General features: G+C 61.1%; 1 protein-coding gene and 1 long non-coding RNA gene across 2 annotated transcripts in view; one reads left to right on the top strand and one right to left on the bottom strand.

Moving 5' to 3' along the window:
- Positions 1 to 13,757, top strand: part of LOC144366833 (uncharacterized) — a 284,013-nt gene that overhangs the window by 173,406 nt on the left and 96,850 nt on the right. The window lies entirely within an intron of this gene.
- Positions 10,088 to 12,798, bottom strand: LOC144366832 (uncharacterized). The gene is made up of 2 exons (XR_013425972.1): positions 12,464 to 12,798; positions 10,088 to 10,385 (listed from the first exon to the last, which is right to left on the bottom strand). It is a non-coding gene; the product is annotated as an uncharacterized LOC144366832 (long non-coding RNA).

Raw genomic sequence — 13,757 nt, 5'->3', positions numbered from 1 at the left:
GGCGCTCCAGGCTGCTGGGTGGGTGTGCTTTGCACAGGGACAGTCAGAAGGGCCCAGCAGCCCACCCTGGAAGGCCACCCCTGAGAACGGGAGGCTCCTGAGTGGACTTCTGGAGATTCCAGTGTGCACTGAGCCTGGGCCCAGGTGCTGCACCCCGGGGCACCACGCAGGGCCACTCTGCAGAGGCCTTGTCCCTCAGACCCTCACCCAGGACCTCCAGAAGACACCACCATTGGAGGCTCTGCTTCCTCCTCCACAGCAGCTGGGTCTCAGGAAATCCTCACTCAGATGGATAGAAAGACAATGTTGATCCAGCCCTGGAGGAGGGCGGCTGATCGGGGACACACACACACACACACACACACACACACGCACACACACGTTGGTGCCAAGTGCAGGCTGTGAATCACAATTCACTGTAAATCAGGTTATGCTTTGCACTTTACATGTAACTTTTAAATTGCTCTAAAAATAAGTCACCGATGAAATGGATAATGATCCAATTTGCCTCATCCGTGACTCGGTCTGAACCCAGAGCTGACACGGGCCCGGCACGTTCACGGGCCACTTGGCGGCAGCATGGAAAAGGCTCTGGATTCACTGACATGGCGGGAGGGTTTCCATTCAGTTGGCCAGGCCTCGGAGTCCAGGCCTGTCCCTGCCCTGAGCCATCGGATCTGCACAGGTCTGCAGCCTTGAAAGGCCTCGGTGAGCGGAGCTCTGCCCTTGGGCAGCTGGTCCCCCAGTGTCTGGAGTAACAAGGTTTCCTGGGCTGATCTTTCCGTGGGGTGCGCCCAGGCCTGCTTTGCTCCGTGTGTGTGTGTGTGTGTGTGTGTGTGTGTGTGTGTGTGTTGGGGGGATCCTGGTACAGTCACCCTGCTGCCTGGACTTGGGAGAAGAGCCCCAGACCTAACATCTGATTGACAGGCTTTGAAACCCCAAGTCCCCCAGCCCACAGAAGGGTGGCTCAGGTCCTGTCTGCCCCAGGCCCCTCTCTAGCTGAGTGGCCCCTGGTGTCCTCAGGGGGCCTTCGAGACATAGAGTGGCAGGGTGGGGCCCGGAACCACTAGACCTAGTCCCCAAAACACTGTCACACTAGTCCCCAACACCTGCGTCACACGACCCTTCTGCAGGAAGAGGATGACAAATAGCCTGCCCAGCGTCGGGCTGAGCCTGTGAAGGCCACGAGATCATGGGCAGGCGGCCCCACGGAGGACCACAGAGCCGCACAGAGGCACCAAGAGAGCCACGGGAGGCCTGTGCATGTCCACCTGGATCACACGTGGCAGGAAGCAGGCGGGAGGTGAGATGGGCACCAGGAGACGGCCCAGCACTGGGCATTCCAGACTGACCAGGCCCTAGTGCAGACCTAGCGCTGCCCTGTGTGAGAGAAGCCTCAGGCCAGAAGCCATGTCATGGTTTGGATCTTCAGTGTCCCTAAAGGCCATGTGTCAGAGGTTTGTCCCCAGCTGAAGGTGGCATTGGGGGGTGATGTGCCGCAGTCCGGCTGCAGCAAAATAACCGGGGGGTGACGAGCCACTTGTGAAGGTTGATGCAGCAGGAGTGGGAGCCGTTTATTGTAGGACAGGAGGGGTCTATATACACTCCACACAGCTTATCTTAATTAACATAAACTAGATACAGCAGTCAGCCAATCAGGAATCTCCACACTTAATGGCTCGCTGGCGCCACTTCACAAACCACTCCCCCTGGCATTTGCCAGGCGCCATCCTGACTTGTTTACAGACTCTAACGGTGATGGACCTTCAGGAGGGGACCCAGTGGAGAACGTGAGCTCGCTGCCCTGAAGCAGGAATCGGGACCCGGCCCCTTCCTCTTTTCTTCTTCCTGGTCACCGTGAGTTGAGCAGCCCTCCTCTGCCACATCCTCCCACCATGACGGTCTGTCCTGCCACAGGCCCACAGCCACGGCCCAGGGGGCCACAGACTGAAAACTCTCAAACCAAGAGCCCCAAGAAACCTTTTCTCTTTGTCAGTCGCTTATCTCAGGTACTGCGTGCCAGCAGCAGAAAGGCAGCAGGACCCTGGTTCCAGTGAGGTTGTCACTGTAACTGCCTGACGCTGAGGTTCGGAAGCCTTGGGGTCGGCTTGCAGGGGGGATGTGGAAGAGTTTGGAGAAGGAGGACCCCAGCTCCTTCCATTCTCTCTCTGCTTCCTGGCCATGAGGAGGTGAACATATGTCCACCACACGCCCCGCCATGGTGTGCTGTGCTGCCACGGCTCTGTTGATCTGGGGTTTGAGACGTTTCAGCCCGTGGCCACTGGACTCTCCAACTCTGAGCCTAAACCTTTCCTCCTCGTGTGCTGTTTATCTCAGGCCTTCTGTCACAGCGGTGGCAGCTGGCTGGCACACTGTGTGATGCACAGCCAGGGGGCTGGGTGCCGTGGAGGAGGGGGCCTCCATTATCAGGTGCCAGGGGACACAGGGAAGCCAGAGAGAAGCCGCAGGGAGAGAGTAGGCAGGAGCCCTGAGCCCTGGAGGGAGGCCGAGGGGTGGAGACGAGACGGGGACAGGAGACACAAATGACAAGGCTCGAGGGAGACATCGGCAGAGCGGTCTTGGGACCAGGCTGGGGGGAGGGGGAGGCGCCAGGCCCCAGGCTGCAGGGCAAGCTCAGGCTTGGCGGGCCCATGTTCAATGTCCTGCAGTTGGGACCTGAGAAACAAAGCTGTGTCCCCAGAGCCCCCCACGACCCCGCTCCCGCAGGGGGACAGACAGCAGACACTACCCACAGTCCCACGGGCTGGGTGCAGCCAGCGTGTTCGGTCAGGGGCAGGAGGGTCTACCTGTCCAAGGGGCCACTGTTTGGGGACAGTCGAGGGGAAGAGGGGATAAGGGATGTCCCGGAGGAGGGAGTGAAGCACGAGGCCTCCCGATGGAGGAGGAGCGTGGATGGCAACAGCTAAGCCAAGAAACAGGGAGACGGGCAACCACAGGGCAGGGGCCTCCGGGAGGGCTGGCCTCTGGGGCTGCCGTGGCTGCTGCCGACGTGGCCGTGGGTCCTTCTTCAGGCCAGGGCGCAGGCTCTCTGGACCCCCGCTGGGCCACTGGGTCGTATCCAGGCTCCCCTGACATGGTGCTGGGAAAGGTGGAGGGGCTGAAGAAGAGCCATCTGCCTCGAGAAATGGAGCAGTCCCCAAGGCCCTGGTCACCCGGATCCAGCATCAGAAACCAGAGCCCAAAGCAGGCCAGGCAGCCTGCTCCCCGAGAGAGGCCCCCAGCCCGCCACACCTGCGAGTGGCGCAGGAAGCCATTAGCAGGCTGTTTTGATTGGCTCGTGTCTGGGGGCTCATTATTTTCACAGGGACAATTTCTAACCATTTTGCTTGTCACTCAGGCCCCTTGCTCCTCGCTGAGCTGCTTAGGCCATTATGAGTAAAAGATCACACGCGGTCGACGGCCTTCGCAGGTAAAAATGATTCCTGTGGCGCGTACTCGGCAAAGCACGGGCGCGGGCCAGGTTTCTGGGGAGTCACTCTGGGCTTCCTGGAGGGCGGGTGGGAGGGAGCAGTGAGGCCCCCAGGGCGGGCTCCAGGAGAGAGGGTCTCAGAAAGCCCCCGTCCCTGAGCCAGGAACACGAGCCCCCTCCCCCTCCCCTGGGTGGCAGCAGGGGTTGGAAACGCTGAGGGGAGACTTGGAGGTACCAGGGCTGCCAAAGACAGGGGTGTGACAAGCTGGTGGCCCCTGCTCCCCCTGCCAATGGGGCCTCTGAGGTTAGGGCCAGGTGATCCTGAAGCCCAGTCAAGAGTGGGATCCTGGCAAGGGGTGCGGACAGCCTCCTGGACAGTGGGGGAGGAGACAGAGAGAGACTCCAGTCCAGTTCCAGAAGCTTCTAGCTGGGGGGTGTAGGAGCCCAGCTTCTGAGCCTGGTTTTCTCATCATGGACACAATTAGACTGGCCACGGAGGGCTGCTTAACGTTGAGCCTGTAGGGCAGCCCTCCCTGGGCACTGGGGACTGCCTAGAGGGCAGCAGCCACGTGGCCGACATCTCCACGACTCCATGCTGGCCGACCACATGGCCGACATCTCCACGACTCCATGCTGGCCGACCACATGGCCGACATCTCCACGTCTCCACGCTGGCCGACTTTCTGGGTCTGAGTTTGGGTCAGGTGCTAAGGTGAAAGCCCAGCACTTCTGGGACCGTCAGTTCCTTGGTACAGAGAAGGTCAGAGCTAAGGCCAGAGACAAGTGAAGCCCGGAGGGGCAGGGGACACGGGGGAGCCACAGAGCCCCTTGGGGTCCCAGGAGAGGACAGGATTCCTGAGGTGTAGGTCCCTGGTGTGTCTGAAGAAGGACAGCGAAGGCAGCAGGAGGGGCAGGGCAGCCATGGGCTAGGGTGGCCGGTGAGGCAGAGCAGGACAGATCTGTGCGAGGTGGTGGCAGACCCCCACGCGGGTGGGCACCTCTCCTCCGGAGCCCCTTCTCCTTCATCTCCCACACGCTCTTTTTACTGAGCGCCAGCCGTGGGCCACCTGGGCCAGCCCCACTAGCTCAGGGATCTCCCCCCAGCCTGGGCTCACCTGGCCTTCAGGGGTCAGTAAGGGAGTGACCACCTACAGGTGGCCTGTGGCCAGCTGGGCTCTCCACCCAGCGGTCTCCACCCGGCTCCTGCAGCCGATGTGCTGCCACGGCTTCCCTCACCTTCGACTTACCGTGAGGGGCTCCCCAGCTCCCCCATGAGACCCCACGATGAAGGGCAGAGCTCGTCACAGGGCATGGCACCACGTGGGACAATGACTAACTTCAGCAGGGCCTGTCCTGCTGGAGAGCTGTCTTCCTAGGGTCACGGTCTCCTTCTTTGCACTTGGCGACCACTGGTGTGACAGTCCTGAATTTCCCATCCCAGCCTCAGCTCACTGGCCAAACCCCCAGAATCCCCAGGTGCCCCCTGGGACTCCACGTAGCAGGGCAGAGCACCCACACGGGGGCTGGCCGCTTCTCCTGGGCCAGGATGGAGAGCCCAGATGTGGCTGACGGGGGCTCCGGCTCTCTGAGAACCCGAGCCTCTCTTCCTGTAAAGACCCCCCAACACTGGTCACTCGCCCGGCGGCTTCGCTCATCCCAGCTGGTCTTGCCGGGTGCCTGTGTCAGAAGCCACACGTTTGAGGCAAAGATTCCCCAGAACCTTCAGGGATAGGAGAGGCCAGGAGACCGGGCAGCAGGGGCAGAGGCCTGGGCAGGAAGTCATGGTGGAGAGGCCCAGGCTGAAGATCAATCAGGACAGGCCTGGAGAGGACAGCGTCAGCCCAGGGAGGAGGAGCCCCCAGGGCGCCCTCTACGCCCTCCCTGCCCACGCATGCCCCTGTGAACCGGCAGCCCCTCTGCTGTACCGTCCAGAAGTGGCCGCCAGGACTCTGGGGCCCCAACCAGGGCCCAGGCTCAGGTGCACGTCGGGTCCCTGCAGTGAACAGGGCAGAGGGGAGCACAGACCAAGAGGGCACCCCATGGCATGTGCAGGTCCTCAAACAGAGACCTCGTGGGGACCAGGGTCTGCAGTGGCAGAAACCAGAAGAAGAGTGGCCACAGAGGGGCGGGACAGTGCTCTCCTGGGAGAAGGACGGGCTGCTTTCGTGGCTCGGTGCTGGAGACCAGGGTGGATCAGCACGGGGACGCTGATGGGGTCCCCAGCCTGAGTCCTGGGCTCAGCTGTGCTGCCACCAGGTCCAGCCTAGTCAGCAGCCTGGGGCATCTGCCTCGGAGGGAACAGGCCGCCCTGGGAATGGCCCTCCTAGACCCATGGGGACGACGGCTGAGACAGTCAGTCATTCACCCTGTCACTAGAGGAAGACCCCAGAGCCAAGGGGAACTGAAAACACTAAATACGCAAAACATGTATTTACACACTAACACACGCAAATGTCTCTATTACACCTTCATCGTATCATGCTTAACATTAAACACGTTATGTGAATAAGAGAGAAAAATAATTAAAGTCATTTATCTTTGGACAGATAAGTTGGTTTCCGTAAAATGGCTAACCCGTTGGAATTTTATTTTTCCCCATAAAATTGCTGAGGCCTTCTTCAAAGTTATATTTTTGGGGGCAATAAATTTGAAATCGTTGACACCTTACAGCAGGTCCTCTCTGTTGGACCGTGACATTTGTAATTGAGACAGTGTGCTCTCTGCAGGTGCGGAGGTGCCTGGTGTGAGCGAGGCAGGTAAACTCTGCTCTGCTGAATACCTTCCGTCGCATTAGAATGTGCAACTATTTCACCCAAAGGTGTCCACAGGCAGGCGTCCTGCCTGCTGCCCGTGGCCTTCAGAGGAGCGTGAGGGGGCCACAGGACTCCGTGAGCGATGGCCGCTAGCTACGGTCTATTTTGGAGTCGTTCCATATGTTTCCTGTGAACGTTTCTCAGATCTTAGATCCCGCAGACTCGTAGATCTCGCCGCATGCTGGTACAGTCTATAAATTTGTTTAATTAAAAATAGGGCTTTATTAAAAGATGCTTTCCATGCATCGGAATCCTCCAGGGCACAGTCCTGTCACTTGAGATTGCATCCCGCCTGCAAGGGGACCTGGCTGCCTCTGGCTGCCTCCACCTGCCTCCACCTGCCTCCACCTGCCTCCACCTGCCTCCACCTGCCTCCCTGTTGGAGGCGGGGCTCACTGGCTTCCTGTTCCCCAGCCCTGGATTCAATAATGACCATTTTCTAGAAGCTTTGAAAGACGAAGCTGCTGGTCCTTGTTGCTCTAGTCATCGAGTCGGTTCAGTAATCGGATGCCACCAACCTTGAGGTTTGTTTGGAAGGGGGTTCGTGCCATGCTGGGCCCCTTGGTCTGGCACCCAGGGCCCTGGATTCAGCCCCGTGAGGCCTCCTGCAGGTTCTCAGAGGCTCCACACCAGCTTTGCTCCAAAGTGTTGCAACTCAGTGATCAGGATTTCAGCCACCTGGGCAGCTGGGACTCGCACTGCAGGACGGTCAGGTCGTCCCGACTGGGCAGGGCTTTCAGTGGTCATGCAGGTCACTTCCTGTGTGGCAATGTCACTTTCCCCCTGAGATGTCGGTTGAACACGCGCCACGTTGCCACCAAGTGAAGCAAAGGGCGCCATCCTCTGTGTGGGGACTTGCAGAGCTGTCACGGGAGAGAGTCCCGCCGTTTCCCTGTGCAGAATGGAAGGCTGAAGCTGCACTTTCCTGGGAGGGCTCGATTCCAGGTCAGCATGTGGCACCCACGAGGAGGCCCCATGATCTGGGGCTTGCTGAGGGGACAGGAGCCGCCGTGGGGCTCCAGCCTGCTTCCCCACTCGGGGCAGATCCATGTGGGTGCGGCTTCTCCTGGAGGCCCCCCCCATGCTGGATGGGTCCTCGGGCTTCCTCAAGGCCAGTGTCCCCAAGCCAGCAGCACTCTGCCTGGGGGCCCACTGCAGCCTCATCGGCTGAGGGAAAGTTCAGCACCGGCTTCTGCATTATAAAATTTAAACATCATCAGGAGACAGTAGAATGACTCGCTGTGGCTTGACCTTGTGGCAGGAAGGCGCACTCCCGGCCTGTGGGGTGGCTGCTCAGCCCTGAACTTCACCTGTCAGTGTCCTGCCACTGCATCTGGAGACTGGGACATCTCAGGCGTGTGCTGAGAGCCATAGCTGAGTAGGAATGAGCTTAACATTTTTGGTTGAGATGATAATGGTTCAGATGTGCATTCAATTGGATATTAGACCCCTGCTGTCCGCCTCCACCTGCTACTTCGGAGTTCTCAAGGGGATTCCCGGAGAGTTCCCATTGGTTGGGGAAGTGTAGGAGGAGGGAATTCCGGAGGAGGGATTTCTGGATGGTGTGGTGTGTCCCGGGAGAAGGCCACATGCATGGCGTTTGTGGGAGTTTTGGAAATAAAGTTTGTTCCTCCTTGAGTGGCTCGTGATTTTGTGCCCAGCCACACTGCGGCATTTGGTGGCCCGTATGGGGAACGCCTGAATCTTGGGGTAAGTGAAATTGCTTGCCCCTGAGGGAGAGCAAGAGCTCCAAAGTAGCAGGCTGAGGTGGACAGCAGGGGTCTAATCTCCAATTGAATGCACATCTTAACATAACCATGATCATCTCAATGGCTTGCTGGAGTCACCTCTCAACCAAAAATGCCCTTCGTCCTCAGCAGGCTCTCAGCAGGCGTGGCTCTGAAAGGGCCAGGGAGGGCTTCTCCAGACACGGCTGGAGGTCTCCCGCTGCAGGTTCCTCTAAAGCCACCCTCAGCACATGGCCCAAGGTTGGCACCTCAGGCATGCACGGGCAGGGCACTGCCAAAGCTGGGTCGAGGTGGAGGCCAGCAGGCCCAAGCTGCTCGTCCTCACCCAGGTGACCACAATGTCACTCAGTTCACATGTGAGGAACTGGCCTAAGAGCAAAACCCACCAGGGGCGGGCAGCAGGCGCTGACGGCACTGAGGGCCACCTGCTGAGGGCGGCTGCCGTCTTCCCTGAGGTCCTGGAGCAGAGGGCTGTCCTCAATGGGCCACGAACTGGGACAGCTGTCCCAGCCCCCAGCGGAGGAGGAGCACCTGCTGTGGTGGAGCCAGGCTGGACACTGTGACAGGGTGTCCCTCCACACTCGTGGGGCAGGGAGGCCAGAGCCTGCCTCTGTGTCTAATGCCAACCACAGAGGCCCGTCCTGGGAAAGCAGAGTGACCGTCTGTGAGAGCCGACTGCACGGCAGAAGCCAGTGTCCTTCCAGTGGCACCTCGTGTCTCGTCCTCCGGGAGTCACCATCCTGGGAGTTTCAGGGGCTTGTCCACGGAGCAGACTCCTTCAGTGTGCGGCGCTTCCATTTTCAGCATGCTGTCCCCAAGGCCACCTCCATCCCAGCCAGCAGGTCAGGAGCTCCCTCCCACCTCGTGAGGTGGTGCTCCGCCAGGCCCGGGGTGGGGTCCTCACTCTGCCCATCTTGGGGCACCCACAGCCACCCCCAGAAAGGGCTGCAGGAAGTGAGGAGGAAGGAAGGTCCTGGAGGGTCCAGGGCAGCGCCCACCCGGCCTGCGTGCCCCCTCGGGCAGGGCTGCTGGGAAGCCGTCACCCGCTGCTCACCAGCCAGCCTGGTCCAGGAGCCAGAGCACCCATCAGCTGCTTGGCAGGAGCCTGGACTCCGGGCCAGGCCTCAAGGCTCAGCCAGCTGCAGGGCAGGGGCGTGCTGTCCCACGAGCCTCACAGGAGAGGGCGCTGGGGAGCAGCCTGCGCAGGGTGTAGCCCTCAGGCCAAGGGGCTCGCTGGGCCAAGGCATGGAAGAGCACCTGTGTATGGCACTGGTGGAGCAGGGCCTGGCTTGGCCCCACGTGGTCTCCAGGTCCCACGAGCAGGAGGGAAGGAGGCCAGGGCCATCCATGGACTGTCCTGCAACAGCCAGGGTGCGAAGGGCAGCTAACTGGCCTGCTCATCAAGACCCACCAGGGAGGCCGTGCCACACCACACCCTGCCAGGCCGAGCAGGTGACGTCGCCTGCTCCCCTCCCGGGTTCCTGGAGCTGGGCAAATGGAAAGCTGGACATCTCGATGACTTGGTCAAGGCCACCAGCTACCAAGTTCAGGCGGCGCCTGCTGGTGGTGCTGCGGTAGCCCAGGCCCGGGCTGAGGCAGAGACCAGGGCCTGGCACAGCTGACACGGCTGTTGCAGCCTTGGTCCCCGACACTGACCCGATCCTCCACGTATGTTTCTCTCCCGAGCCCTGCCTGCTGCTGATGGGAGGCAGGACACAAGGCGGGTCTGGGCTGGGACGCCCTCCAGGCTCTGCCCCCACAGGTGTGAGTGACAAGCACCCCGTCCAGTTTGGAGACCGAGCCGCTGCCCCAGGAGAAGAAGGCCACGTCCCCACCCCCACACGACTGGCCACCGAGGAGGGGCCAGTGTCACTTACCACTGAGGCCCGTCACTCACAGACTGGCACCGCGAGGGCAGCAGGGCAATCCGTCCAGACTCCCAGCAGGAGGGCTTTCCAGGGCATCCGCGGCGATCACTGTCCACGCTCTAATTCCAGCAGCTTCCGGCAGGAGACGTGGCGGCCCAGAGCCGACCTGCAGCTCCCTCCACCGCAGCTGCCAGGCCTCTAAGTGAGTCCGTAAACACGACCTTCTGGTGGGAGTCTACCTTCATTCACTGCTGTGCTTTTATTGAGCGCCTACTAGGTGCCCCGCAGAGTGAACTGTGCAGGGAGTATCTTCTGGGTCTGCCCACGTGGTCCGGGAGGGAGCGGGAGACTCAGCCTGCTTCCTGTTCCCCTCACAAGACACTGGCAGGGCCAGCTGAGGAGGCAGGTCTCCTCTGGCTCCGGGGTTCAGAGGCTCCAGTGCATATGGTCCCCTTTGCTTTGGGACAGTGGCAGCCTGGTTCATCATGGCAGGAGTGTGGTGGAGGCCTGTCCACCTCAGGGCCGCCTGGAGGAAAGAGAAAGGAAGAGCTGGGGTCTCAATGTCCCCTCCAAGGTCACCCCAATGACCTGACTTCTCCCAGCAGAACCCTGGCCTAAAGCTTCCACCACCTCCAACAGAGCCACAGGCTGGGGACTGAGTCACATGGGTTTCGGGGGACCTTCCGGACCCCAGGAGCTGCTGAGGGTCCCTAGCCTGGTCCTGAGAGCTGGTCAGGGAGGGCTCCCGAGGGGACAGCCCTGTGCTGCAGGGTCTGGGAGCGGAGCCCAGGGTGTGACCGTGAGAGCCAGGCTGCAGGAGCAGGGATGGGAGGCAGGCGGGCGGGCGAGGGTGCGGTGCCCAGCACGCGGCGCCAAGGTGGGCAGTGTTGGCTGAGCATGGGGTCCCTGCCTGTGGGTCAGGGGAGGACACAAGGCTTGCCCCCCAGAAGGCAGAGCCCGGTCGAGAGAAAGTGAAGGCGAGCAGCGGTCTGGCTGCTGGGGGGGACGGCCGCGGTGCCCACGGCCAGGGCTCTTGGAGGCTTCCAGGGGTGGGCAGGCAGGGGGCAGGCAGCGGGCAGGCAGGGCTTCCCGAGCTGTGCTCCAGGGGCGGCAGGAACCGCCTGATGCAGCATTTACACCATGGGCATCGGCAGAGTTTCCTCATCTCTGAATGGGAGCCATGTCCACCCAGGGAGGAGGCTGACCCCTGGCTAGCGCTGACGGAGGCACAGCACGGGACCCCAACCCTTGCACTGAGTGGCAGCCAGGAGGGGCCTTCCTGGTTTCCCCAGATGCAGAAGATCATCTGGAGTGGGCTGTCCAGGAGCAGGGGCAGGATGGCGAGGGGAGGTGACCGCTAATGCTGACCAGGGAAGCTTCAGAAGAACTTGGCCTCTGGAGGAGAGGCCTGGCTCAAGGAGGGTTCAAGTGGGAGTGCAGGGCGGAGGCACAGAAGGTAGCCATGCGGGTGGAGTCCAGAGGAGGTCGCGCCAGCCAGGCCAGGGTGGGAGGGTCCGGCAGGCAGCTGGCAGGGTGAGCAGGCTGGAGGGGCCAGGCTGCCCAGGGCTGGGGACAGAGCGGGGCCTGGGGATGGTGACAGGACTGTTTTTGAAAGGGGCAGAGGAAGGGCCAGGCCAGAACCTCTGGCTCTCAAGGAGGGGCCCACACAGGGAAGGACAAGCCCAGGTCATGGAAGCAAGGGTGGACAGCTAAGGGCAGTCTGCGGGCTCCCCTTGGTTCATGGTGGTGACAGTGGGAGCTGAGAACCTGGGGTTGTCAGCAGAGAGCTTCTCTCCTCTCCAGACCAGCTGGCCATGGCTGCGACCCCCAACACGAAGGTCACAAGAAAGCCCGAGCCTTGGGACCATCCCTGATAACAGATCCCAAGCGCCCGCTAGGGCTGGAGCGCCAAGGGAACTGGCTGAACTTACCCACAGTCCTCTGCACATTTGCACAAGACAGGTTATCAGGAGGGCCAGTGCAAGGCATCTTCCTGACCCCATGAGGACCTTGTGTTGAGCAATGAAGAAATGACCAGGTTGCAAATTGGTAGGGCCCCGTTGAAACCCAGCAGAGTGATTACACCCAGATGCTGTGTGGCCTCAGGCTAGTGTGTCTGTTTCTCTGTGCCTTGAGGCCTCAACTTAATATTTACTAACTTGGAAACTGTGGGCAGAATTAAGTGGTCCCCGGAGGACGGTTGGGCCCTGGACGTGGGTCATCTCACAGCTTCCCATGAGCTGCTGCTTGTCTTTCTTACATCGGGGAAGGTCCCAGCAGAGCTGCCGCCCAATGACTCTAGTAAATAAACCAATTACTACGTCCAGGGACAGGCCAGGCGAGGGGGACCCGGGCACCATGCTGCAGGTCTGGGAAACACATGTCCGTGGGCAGCCCTGGGCGTCCCTCTGGTGTGACCACCCTGCTCTCAGCCAGGAAGCCCAGCAGAGCCAGGGGCCTCCGTGACCCCAAGGTTCTGGTGAAGGACTTGGCCACAAGGAAGGCACCGTGTAGGCCCTGGGCTCGCCCAGAGGGGCCCAGCCCTGGTCAGGGTTTCAGGGTGTTACTGGCCAGTGAATCCACCAGGTGGCCCCGGGGACTTACCTGCAGGACAAAGGGGGGCTGTAGCCTTGGTGGGAACGAGCCAGGCTGCCCGCTGCCCACTGCCCGAGCACTGTCCATCTCCCCCTCGCCCACTGTCCATTCTGTGGACAGCTGCTCAGGCATCCCGATGCTGGGCCTGCAGTGACCTCTGAAGCACCTCAGCACTGCCCACTATGCCTAGCCACATCTTCAGGCTGGTCATCCCCCAGGGCCAGGGGGCGATCCCCAGGAAGGTGCCTGGGCATCAGCAAGGACCTGACGCCAGAGGACAGTTGCAAGTCCTGCCCTGGAGGAAATGGTGGCCCAGGGGGACGAGGAAGAAAGAAGAAAGAGGAAGAGCAGGGGGAGGGGGAGCAAGGTGGGGGAGGGGGATGGAGAGCAGGGGGCAGGGGAGGGGGCAGGGGGCGGGGGAGGAAGGGGGAGGGAGGAGGAGGAGGGGGAGGAGGGGGGTGGGGGAGACCCAGCCAGGGCAGCAGGGAAGGCGAGACTTCTGGGCGGGGGGGGGGGTGTGGGCAGGAGACCCAGAGGACCAGGCCACTCTGGCCAAGGACGTGAGAGCAAGGAGGGAGAGCTCCCGAGAGGGACCTGGCCAGCTCAGGGGGATATGGCCAGCACAGGGCCCAGAGCGAGTGAGGGCAGGGACCCTGGGCCGTGTAGGACCCATGACAAGTGTGCAGGGCAATGGCAGAGTTGGGGACGAGGTGCACCGAGTGCAGGTCCATGAGGAGGGGATGAGGGCGGCAGAGAAGGGCCAGGCCAGGTCAGATTTTCACCAAGGAATGACATCACCACACTGTGCCTGGCTGTCGTCAGTTATCAAGTGACTGCTGTGTGCCAACGCTATTCCAGGGCAGGCCTGTGACAATCCGCATGGTAGAGCACACAAGAGCTGAAAACTTTAGTAACTCCCTTTTATGGAAGGGAAATTGAGGCTCAGAAAGGTTAAGTAATTTGCCCAAGGACACACAGCTGCAATCTCAGGAGCAAGCAAGGTCTGGGCCCAGCAGTCTGGCAAAGCTTGTTTCAGCAGAGCCACTTTGCCTGGGACTTTCGACTGATCCTGCTGCCCTGTGCAGAGGGCGGGCATGAGGGGGGCATAGTGGCCCCAGGATCTCAGAAGTGTGGACACCCACGGTCCCCCTCCTGCTGAGCCTCTGGCCTCAGGGTCTGGCCCCCACTTAATGACACATCCCTTCTCCAGGGCGTCCAGGGCCCATTAACCACTGGGCAGAACGCAGTCTCTTCCACGCGGAGTCTGCGAGCTCCATTTCAAAGGTGGCGCCTTGGTCCCAGG

The sequence above is a fragment of the Ictidomys tridecemlineatus genome, chromosome 9 (assembly GCF_052094955.1).
Source record: "Ictidomys tridecemlineatus isolate mIctTri1 chromosome 9, mIctTri1.hap1, whole genome shotgun sequence".
Lineage (NCBI taxonomy): Eukaryota > Metazoa > Chordata > Mammalia > Rodentia > Sciuridae > Ictidomys > Ictidomys tridecemlineatus.
This window is presented reverse-complemented; position numbering and strand designations above follow the sequence as displayed.